Here is an 11,689-nt window from a genome sequence, read left to right as displayed (position 1 = left end):
GGCGGGTGGGCTTTGCTCATTTGGAGAGCTTTAGCAATTATACAATTAGTCAGGAATGTAGGCCAGCGGACCCTGCATAACAAGTTCTCTCGCTCGCTTTCTAGTTAGCTTCTCTAAACAGGAAGTCAATTCATTTTCAGCAAAAGTGGCACACACCCCTTCAAACCCCCTCCCTCCCCTCTGACCGCTGCCCTGTCCCCCTTCAGGAGGTGCGTCATCCTCAGGCTGCGCGATGGCGCAAATAGACGTGACAGGTCACTTAGGTCTTCTCTCCCAGCATGCTTCAAAATTCTTATTAACAATGCAACCCCCAGTCTCTTCCCCCTTTGTTTTGCTAGCGTAAATTGGATGACGACGCAGGCTAAATTGTTTTGTAATTAAGATGTTCCCCGTGCTAGGCCATGGCAGATGTACGCAGCACGCATGTTACCTACTAATCACTTCAGCTAGCTATACATTTAGCGAGCTAACTTTGAAAGTGATGTGCGATCACCTGTTCATCATGAAACATATGAGCCAGAGACATAGGCTCTGGAAACATAACACGCCTGATAGCATACGAGCAACCAACAGCCAACTGTGTGTGTAACAAACATGCTCACATACTGTGTTGTTCAGACCTTACACAACATGATTGAAGAAAATGGTGCAGAAATGATCTGGATTCATACGTTAATATGCTGCGTGCCTTTAAGGCCGAGTGAGGGACGTCAGTAGTGCGAGACGTTTGCGTGAGCGTCTGCTCCATGCTCCTAGGGAGTGTTTTCATTTTTCAGCGGTGTCTTCGACTGGTTGTCCGATTCACCAAACAGCTAAACGTGCATTGGCGACTGTGGCTCTCCTTGCCCACATGCCAGGGCACTGCATTACTTTAATTAACAATATATTTTTTCTTTTTCTTTTTTTTTTTTTTGGTGCCTTCACTTAAGTATCTGAAACTCGTTCTTAATGCTGTTTTTGGATCACATAACATGATAGCAATGGGAGTGTTTCTGGAACCACTGACATACTCTGGTTGACCAGAACAAAATTTTAACACCAAGTTGGACGAGCAAAACACACCAGCTTGCTACCAAAGGCGCCGGCTAGCTGCAAAAAACATGATGCGATGCTACCCAGGTACAGCAGGAAGCATCCGAGTGTCATCTGTCGCCATACCGCTTTTCTGTAATCTGCGTGTGCTGATTAGGACCACGAGCACAAAAGCTCTTAAATAATTATCCTGCCATGTAAGAAAAAAAAAATCTAATAATTATCATCATTAACTCCCGCCAAGTGTGACACTCGTCCCGCAAATGAAGGCTGTCAGATGAAGACATGAAGAGACTTCCGCCAGGATGCCAATCACGTCTTATTTATACCCGCCGAGCAGCTGAAGCGCTAACTGCTAACGGAGCCCCGGAGATGCGAAGAAGGACGAAAAAGAAGAAAGTGGACCAGATGCCAAGTAACTAAAATGGTCCCTCCATGATGTCATTTTGGGGACCTTGAAGTGAACCGATTGCCGTGTGGGCCTTTCACAACTGTGGTCATATTTGGAGTGCAGACCGGAAGTGGGCGGGACCATTCACAACTTGACATTTTTCGTATTAACAGTGGTTAACTTTGTTTATCACGACACACATTTTAAAATAAACACTACCACAGTACTTGGTATAATTATTTTTTTGGATGATGTTATTTTTATGAATGTCTCTTTATATTTATTAGTGTTTTACAGTTACACGATATTTGAATATATTTTAATACAATCATGTTAATATTTACATTATGTCCTTGAGAAAGCGTGTGCTTATTATTAAAATGGATGACTTTTTTTTTTTTACACTTTCACTACATTTTAAGAAATGTTAACATTACACTTAAAACATTTTCTGTCATTCATAAAGTTGAAATCATATCGATTAATATTTATATGGAAATGTTTCCATCATGCTTTTTGTCGTGTGTGTGTGTGTGTGTGTGTGTGTGTGTGTGTGTGTGTGTGTGTGTGTGTGTGTGTGTCACTGTAATGCGTTGTAGCTGTTTGTCTAAATTCATGTTGAATTATATCTGCAGTGCATAACGTTTTGTTCGAAAAAAAGTCACCGTCACCCGGGATATTGGTAGAAGAGATTCTATTCAACCCATCGGCAACGCTAACCTTTTTTTTCTTCCTTTCAGTATTTGATGTTTTATATTTTGTCTCCCCCGGCAACATTCCCACTCTGTCAAGCGTCCAGGGAATGACAGCTGACTCAGCATATTATTTAGCTTTTCTGTCGCAGAAAATAATCATATTTAATTGTCTCTACGGAAGATTCCATGCTATTTTTTTTTCCTCCCCACCGGGTGTCTTTCAAAACAGAATAAAATCTTTCTGGAATTACACGACAGCTTTGTCGTTCTAATGCAGAATACCGGCCAAGGCTGACAAAAGCTAGGCACGGTCGCTTTAAATCAAATCAACGAGAGACATGATATCATTTTTTTTTTTCATGTTATTTCTGCACTGAAAAAAAATGCTACGATGAATTTATTCATCAAGTGGTTGCACGAAATAAAATCCTCTGGATCCAGACACATGGATGTACAAGCAGGTGTGTAGTCTACTTAAAAAAAAATGTATCTGGACCCAAAATGTTGATTAGAATAAAGAATAAAATAAAATTGGGTGTATGTGTCGGTATTTTCTTATTGGATCAATTCTAATAAATATCAAGAAATAATTATGAAAATGTACTGTTTCCGTGTTTCCTGAAAAAGCACAATTTTTTTCTAACTTGGTTATCCATTTGCATTGCACACATGTACTGATGCATTTCAATAGAAATAAATACAATTATTGAATCTCGCGCGCGCGTGTGTGTGCGTGTGTGTGTGTGCATGTGAGTGTATTCACATTCTGTTTTGCTCCATTTATAGTCATCCTGATGACTGTTGTTGTATTTGATTTGAATAAACACGCACAAATCTTTTGAACGCTTTCGGCGTGACGCATCTGCTTTGGGGTGACGAAAGATCGGCCGTGAGTTTCCCAGAGGAAGGAAAAAAAAAGTCTTGTATCGATTTGAAATTTCGCACAGATCAATTTTCACAAACTGCCTGGAACCCAGCGCGCATGCACCGCCCTCGGATGAACAGCCTCCCCCTACCACCTCATACTATTATTAACAACTACAACAATTGGAGCAACAATACTGTCATATGAAAAACACAGGAAAAGGGGCCAGAAAAAATGTGTATTACAAATAAGTATAACATGACAAAAAAAGTGTCATGAGGAGTAAGATCATGAGTACATGTGTGCCATCATATTGACATATTTTTACTGATATGAGAACGCAACGTGTGTTATTTGAGGCTACCTGCTTTCTGTTGGGCAAATTGCTTAGCCATCAATCAATTGAAAATAAAATGGCCGTCTGACTAAGAATCTGGCGCGCGCACACACACGCACACGGGCTGACAAGCATGCGCGCACCCACGCAAATTGTGGCGGTGCACCCACGTGTGCTGTTGCCATGCTGGCCGATTGTCTTTCCCCAACAGGAAGTGACGTCAATGACGCGAACAAAGCGCCCGACTCATGACTTGCAAAGCAACAGTGGCCTTGTTCTCCCCGTGGGGTGGTCGTCGTCACGCGACGGCAATCTCTCAAAATGATTTCAAAATCAACAACGGGTCTTGTGCTAACGTGAAAAGCAAAAAACTGGGACGTGCCACAAGCTGGTCGAACTGCGATGCCATTCAAAAGCAATACAAGTCTCGTTCTATCACACCAGAATAAGCCGCCAAACTGATTTTAAAACCAAGAGTGGGACTGCTCGAACAAAGGGAACATTGTTGTCTCGAAACATTCCACTAAGTTTGTTGTTGTCCAATCTCACCCAAATGTGTTCCAATCAGCAGCTTATGCGGTCAAACACATAATGGATGAAACGACAAGCATTTTCCACCCTACCTGTTGACAGACACCGAATGCTAGCTCGTTAGCTCGTTAGCTCTCGCCGTGCGGCAGGAAGATGACGGACAGCCAACACCAGTCTGCAAGAAAAAGTACATTTACAGTCAATTCATTGGGAGCTTGACAACAACAACAACAACCAGGTAGCTGCAATGCGAACGCGCCAATAATTAGTGACGGTTAGTATGCTAGCTTGGAGCCGGATTGCATTCCGACGAGAAAGCCTGCGGGTGGATCAAAAAAGATTTGACGTTTTCCCTGGAGTCGGGTAATATTGCAGAAGGGCGAAAATGCGAACAGATTGTGTTCTTGCACATCGCGAGACAGCAACTTGAGTACAGAAGGTGCGAAGTAGACCGACAAGACACAATGTAACATCTTATTCCCAAAAAATTGCAAAGATTCCACATGCTAACACACAGAATGATAGAACACTTTAAGTACATGAAGCCCGAAGGCTAATTTAAATTAGACGGGAACAACAAATCACACTTTATCACTGCTATTTCAAATGAGAGTTGATAACATGCTGACATGCTAACAGTCAACAGGCCAACGTACTGCTGGATAACGCGTTATCAAGTCAAGGTTTTCTTAGGTAGAGTTAGGGCTTCCAAATTGTTTCGAAGAGTTTATTATTCAGAAGAGTTTACATTTTGGAGTCAACTATTTCAAATGAGAATGGATTAAATTCAAAACAAACCTTTTTATACATAAAGCAGAAAGACAGACAGAGAATATACACATACACACATAACATATAATATATATATAGTATTTTTATATATCGTTTTATATATATAATTATACACACGTTTTTTAAAATTAGGGATAGGATACGAACAGCTGGTGTGAAAACATATGGCCAGCTAGCGTGTCAAATGTTTATGAGATTTATTTTCCCTTATAAAACTGCAAAATTCATGAGGACGTGAGAGAGTGTGTGTGTGTGTGTGTGTGTGTGTGTGTGTTGCTTTAAAAGACCAAACTATTTTGACAGTCCTGATGGAGAACACTTGCAAAACAGAACTGCTAACTCCCAATAGCATTGTGTGTTTTTATCCGTGTTGTGTGTGTGTGTGTGTGTGTGTGTGTGTGTGTGTGTGTGTGTGTGTGTGTGTGTGTGTGTGTGTGTGTGTGCGCGCTTTGTGGGGGTCTCAGGTTACAGTAGCATATGCGCTCAGTACTCAGGAAACACACAACGCCTTTGGTGAACAAGGTAGTCGGAGGCCCCTGGGAGCCAATTTAGATTGTGACTTAAGGCAACATAATGGCTTTGTACGTGTGTGTGTGTGTGTGTGTGTGTGTGTGTGTGTGTGTGTGTGTGTGTGTGTGTGTGTGTAGATGCGGGTGGCCCTTGTGCAGACTCGCCTCCATATCTGCGCGCCCCCCTCCCCACGAGGAAGTCGTTAGTGGGACGACTTTTAAGAGATATCACTTGATTGACAGCTGAACTTTGCGTCAAGTGGAACAACAACGACAAGACAACGTGGCACATTTGAACGGGAAACGGGCGCGCACGGCACGTCGAAACGTTGCAGATGAGCATCGCATGTCGACATGTCGATCGACAATGTCAGCTCGGATTCATTGGAGATGTTCTGTTTGCTAAAGCAGAGCTGGCGTTCAGCCTCAGTTCATGTTCAAAAAGGTGCTTGATTTCCGAGTAGCGTCACGCATCTGCCGTCTTTCGGGCCTCCTCTTTTGGACGGTCGGTCGGACGGCTCGAGTGTGACGGAAGGGGGAGGGAAAAAAAAAAAAGCTATTTGGAGGCCTTGTCACTTGTGATTAGGAGGCCGGTGTTCATGTTTGTGAGGAGGCTGAGTGCAGATGGCAGAGTGGAAGAAATGGATCACTAATTTTAACAATGATTAATGAACAGAGATGGAAAATGAATTACATCCCAGCACACACACACACACACACACACACACACACACACACACGCGCTCAAAAATCCGCTGCCAGACACACAACCCTGCTCTGGATGAGACACTGCACGCGTGTGTTGATGTGTGTTCCACCCTCCGTGTGTATATTGCACTTTGAACGTGTGTGCTTGGTGTTCTGACGTGTGCATTTTCCCTCTGCATCTTTTGTGGAATCAACAACACTTGAGTGCTCCCGCCTTATTACTTTACCGCTTTAAACTCGGCTGTCTTCACGCTATTGTTTCCTGCCCTGTGTGTCCATGAGGGGGTGTTTGTGTGCGGGTGGAGAAGGCACGCCGGAAAAGTGTAGTGTACTCTTAATATGCTCATTTTGGGCATTCCACATTCAAATTTCACATTGCAAGCATCACTTGGCAGATTTTTATCATTGTGTGTGTGTGTGTGTGTGTGTATATACGTAATATACATACAATATGTTTTTTGCATTGAAATAAGACTGAAAAAGTGGGGGTCGTCTTATGTTCGGGGTCTAGACATTATACCCATTCACGAGGCTCGATGGCGCCAGATATCATTGAAGCAAATGCTGAGCTTGACTCCCTAGGCCAAAGCGAACCCCTGTCATGAAGAATAAAAATAAAAATAGTGGTAGCACGAAGAAGAAAAATAAAAAATAGCGGTAAGAAAGAAAAGAGAAGAAAATAATAGAAGAGATAACAGAAAATGGAGAAACGTAGCGACAATCTGGAGAAAGGTGGGTCGAAGATCGGCCAGGTTAACCGGCAGCTGAGGGGAAGTTATGATGTCATTTACATTTCAAAAACCACATTTACGAATGTGATTGCACTTTAGTTTACATATTTAAATGTTCAGATATTAAGATTTGAATGAGGTAAAATAACATGCTTTTTCTCTCAAATATATTGTTCTAATCATTTGTTTCAGATGTATTGTCATTATTTTCTGTATAAAAATGAATTTGGTGTTCAAAAAGTCTTTTTTCAAACTTGAGTCTTGAAAAAGAGGGGGTCGTCTTATAATCAGGGCCGTCTTATATTCAGGCCAATACGCTACATATATAAATACACACACACACACACACACACACACACACACACACACACACACACACACACACACACACGCACACACGCACGCGCACACACTTACTTCTTCATTCTACCCAGCATAAAACATGATGAGTACAATTGGCATTCTGGCGGTGTCTGTGTGTGTTCTTCCCTCACCTGACAGAATGAAGGCATTGCAATTTCACTCATTCATGCTTCAAAGACTCAAGAAATCACCAAGAATTTACTAACACTGACATTCCAACAATGTTCAAGCACAAACAAGAAAGGCAGCGGTCCACAACTTGTTCCTCGCCGCTGCTATGAATCGATTCAGGCTTGAGGCGATCGGCGATCGGCCTCAAATCAGTGCGAAAGCGTGAGCGCGACGCCACCGCAGACGAGCGGTGGAACGACGGCGCGACTGCATCTGGCGTCTTTTCAAACACACATCGCGGTGATCGCTGAACTCTTTTTGCCAGCTTTCAACCTGTTCGCGCGGCGACGTGTCTTTCGAAAATATACGTCACAATTAGTAACCACTTCGGAGACATCACCAATTAGCGTTCGGTGATTTTGCTGACAAAATACGGACAATCCGTGACAAGTGGCAGCTCTGCGTATACTGTATCCGTGACCGCATTTTGAAAAGTGGCCTTGTTTTTGCTGCTTTCGTCTTTTGAGGATCACTTTGCTTTGACATCAGGGCAAATTGGTGGACTCGCACACCCCCGTTTCGTGTCAGAACCTTTCACGCCGAACGGCGACAGGAGAACAGTTTGTGCTTGCGTCTTAATGTATATTTTAATGCTCTCCAAGAGAAGCGTTTTCGCGCCGCCAAGTGCCAACCACCACGGAGGCCAACCATTCATTCATCTGTTCACCCAACTGCTTTCTACGCAGACACACATGCGTGCGGGTGCGCACACACACACACACACACAACACCCACACACACACACACACACACACACACACACACACACACACACACACACACACACACACAACTCCTCCGCATCCCTGCAAACGCACACACAATATGTTCACGCACACACAGACACACACACACACAACTCCTCCGCATCCCTACACACGTAAACACAATATGTTAACGCACACATGCGCACACACACACACACACACACACACACACACACACACACACACACACACACACACACACACACACATTCACAGAGTGAGGAAGCAGACAATCAAATGAATGAATGTGTCTTTGGTCCTGTGTTGATTCCTTCCTTCCCATTTCCTTCTTTCCTCCCTTCTTTCATTCCTCCAAGTGGCCTTCCACCTTTGTTGTTCTTGCTCTCCTTCCTTTCTTCCTTCCTTCCTTCAATCTTTCCTTCTTTCACTCCGTCTTTATACGGTGTTCCTCTTTGTCCCATTGCCTTCACCCTTCCTTGTTTTTTTTCCTTTTTCCTTCCTTACTTTTTAATTGCTTCTGTACTTCATCTTTTTTTTCTTTTTTGTTTTTTCCTGTCTCCAGGCCCCATCTTTTCTTTCTCATTTCTTCCCAGCCTTCCTCACTACCTTGTTTCACTCCTCCCATTTTTTCCTTTCTTCCTTCCTTGCAAACAACCTGCATGCCAAACAAGATGTCTATCTGCATGGGTGTCTGGCACATGCTAGTATTAGAGCAACAGCAAAAGTAAATAAGATGGATGTCGGGCTGTTTGCCCCCCCCCCCCTTTCGTGGCATGGTGTAAAATTATATAAGACTGGCACATGGCTTAAAATTTTGTCGAGCTTTTTGAGAAAATCCTGCTTATGGTTGCCGCTCTGTGCCAAAAAGTTCATCTGGCCTGTAAATTTAAGCACGGATTACAAATATTCAAATCACGAGCTTACTGTTCAAATAAACATTTGCTGCAGGGAGGGGGGGGGGGGGGGGCAGTGAGGGTAAAAACTTGCAAGGCACACACTTTGGCCATAATTCCTCCTCGGGGCGCCGCCTCTTTCCCTCGTTGCAAATAAAACCAGTACAAAGAGCGTTACGGCGATGCGGGGTGTGGGGGTTCAGGGTGGGGGGGGGGGGCAGGGTGGAAATGCGAAAACAAAAGTTGGGCCTCTTCTTGACGCTGCATAAACACACTTGATGAAATATGTCATTAATGTAATTGTAACCACCTCCTCAGCAATTACCGCAGCCAGGGTGGGCTCGACGGCTGGGACAATAGGCCACCTATTTGTGTGTGGGGGGGGGGGGGGGGGGGGGGGGGGGGGGTAAATCCAGTCAGCTGCTCACCACATGCTCGAAATAACAAGCGATGAAGTCACACTGGAGCTGGGAAGTACACGTGGAAAGGAGATGTGATGTCATCGTGAGGTCATGGTGGGGGAGGGGCTCATCAAGCAGTGCTCCCCAACTTGTCGCACTTCAGCCACAAAACGGCACCGAGGCACCACAGAAAAAAAAACAAAAAACACACCAGCTTGCAAAATGACAGCCATTAAAGAATGTGACATCTTTCTCATGCTTCCACACTGCCTGAGCTGCAAAAAAGCTTCTGGTCGCTCCAATGGGACCCATCGGGTCGTCGTGGAGGTTTTCCATGCGTGGTGCTCTAATGTGGCCATGCCAAGCTCAAAGTTAGCGGTCACAGTGTTGCCACCATCCTCGCGTTTCCTTTTTGCTCTGTGTGACGCGCGCACACTCAAGGCCGACAACAAAGCGATCTAAAGCAGCCACGCCAGTGCAAAGTCCGGGTCCAAACTGCCAGATGGGGAAAATGTTTCTCTGTCATGAATCTGCCTTCTCTTTGTGACGTGTGCACTCACGGCGGACAACGAGGCGCTCTAAATCGGCCACGCCGACCCAGATCTACAGGCCTACACACTGTCAGTCATGTCAGAATGCAAATAAATAAATAAACACATCCTTCCTCGCTCTTCTTTCTTTCTCTGTGTGACACGGATGCACTCCTGGCTGACAACGAGGCGCTCCGAAGCAACATACCAAGTGAGCGGAGCCGGAAAGCCTCCAGTTCCCCTTGAAGAATATTGACATGTGACTTAAAGCATTGCCTGTGCTGTTTTTATGATGGAACTGATTATTTTAATTTCCATCATGATTACTTTTGGGGTGGGGGGAGGAAAAAAAATCACAAATCCTGATTATATGGAACGTGCGTCAGTTTGAGTCCAGGTGCGGACCACCGGTGTCGGCCGGCGCTTCTTTGTGACGGCTGTCGTCATTTCCAGGATTAAAAATAGAATTTCCCTCCCCGCTTTCTCTCTCCTCTTCTTCCTATTCTTCTCGCTCTTTTTCAAACGGGTTCAAGTGGCGTGTGGACATTTGCAAAATTGCAAACAGATGCAAGTCAAGTACCTGCAAATAATCTGCCAAGACCCATTTGAGAATACGTGCCGGTCATTAAGAAGGCGGCCGGACCGCCGAGCCCAGCGCCAGATGGGTTCGGATGCTTTTGATTCGCCGCGAAAGACCGCCGCGTACACACATGCAACGTTGTCGGCGGGCGCCGGCGCGAGCGCCAGCCAGACAACAATATCGCAAGTTGAAGAGGCGAGCAAGGAATGTCACGTTTCCTTTGGACTCTTTTCATCTTCCTTGCGGCGTGTGTGTGCTCGTGTGTGTAAAGGAGAAGATCTGAAGCTTTTATTGTTTTGTGCAGATGATTTTGTACACCACCCCCCCCGCAAAAAAAAGAATTAAAGGTGTTTTTGTTGTTGTTCAGTCGCACGTGTGAAGTTTTGCTCTTTAAAGCGTCGACAAAGCGTTTGTTTCGTGTTGTTGTTTTTTTCCCCCGCCCAATTAAAGAGCATTTTAACAGCGAGAGGTGCGCCAAACTTTCATCAGTCGCCCGACGCTAAACAGGAAGTGCTTGAACCAGAGGAGGTGGCGACAACAAACGAAAGCGGACCAGACTTTTTAAACGTTAAAACAAACAACCAGCACAAAAAAAAAAATAATAATCATAATAAAAAGTCTCGAAGGCCCTTCAAACAAAGCGCCTGCATTTGAATTCTGGTTAATTTTGAGAGTGCAAAAGCATGCGGTGCACAACAAACGCGCTTTGTTGTGAGAGCAAGACGAGACGAGGATGTGCGGCCAGCAAAGAAGAATTTGAAGACGCACACACACCGCCCCCCCCCCCACACACACACACACACACACACACACACACACACACACACACACACACACACACACACACACACACACACGCGCGCATAATTGGGTGGTGCAAGAGGAGTGTGCTCCGTGCTTGTGCATGACAGATTGGTGATAAAAACTTGAGGAGGCTGGTAAGCAGAAAATACACACATACGCAGGCACACACTCGGTGTTGACCCAAGAGACAGCAACTGTGCGACAGGGTGCACACATCAAGCGCTCCCCTTTTAAAATATGAAGCAATTTACAATCCAGCAACAACAAAACGAAGCCACATTTTGCTGGGGTTTTTTTTCTTCTGAATATTATAGCTTCATCCTGAATTGTTTTGGAATGGAAAAAGCATGATGTTTCATTCTCTTAAAAATGTCTCTTTTTCTGAAAGTGAAAAAAGTCCGCTTCAATCATCTATGAGCTTATTTTTCAGTGAGCTATGACTCATCCATCCATCCATTCTCTTCCGCTTATCGGGTCGCGGGGGCAGCAGCTTAAGCAGGGAAGCCCGGACTACCCTCTCCCCGGCCCGGTGGTCCAGTTCCTCCTCGGGCAGGGGTGTCCAAAGTCGGTCCTCCAGGGCCGCCGTCCTGCCTGTTTTGCAGCTCTCCCCAGAGCGACGCGACCGCTT

The 11,689-nt window shown here is 44.8% G+C and overlaps 1 protein-coding gene across 1 annotated transcript in view; it reads right to left on the bottom strand.

Moving 5' to 3' along the window:
- Positions 1 to 11,689, bottom strand: part of znf536 (zinc finger protein 536) — a 147,400-nt gene that overhangs the window by 118,315 nt on the left and 17,396 nt on the right. The window contains exon 2 of the mRNA XM_019884448.1: positions 3,944 to 4,026. The gene's annotated coding sequence lies outside the window, so the exon portion shown is untranslated. The remainder of the gene's footprint in view (positions 1 to 3,943; positions 4,027 to 11,689) is intronic.

The sequence above is a fragment of the Hippocampus comes genome, unplaced genomic scaffold (genome assembly GCF_001891065.2).
Source record: "Hippocampus comes isolate QL1 unplaced genomic scaffold, H_comes_QL1_v1.1 scaffold21, whole genome shotgun sequence".
Taxonomy (NCBI): domain Eukaryota; kingdom Metazoa; phylum Chordata; class Actinopteri; order Syngnathiformes; family Syngnathidae; genus Hippocampus; species Hippocampus comes.
The sequence above is the reverse complement of the archived record's forward strand: the minus strand, read 5'-3'. Positions and strand labels throughout refer to the sequence as shown.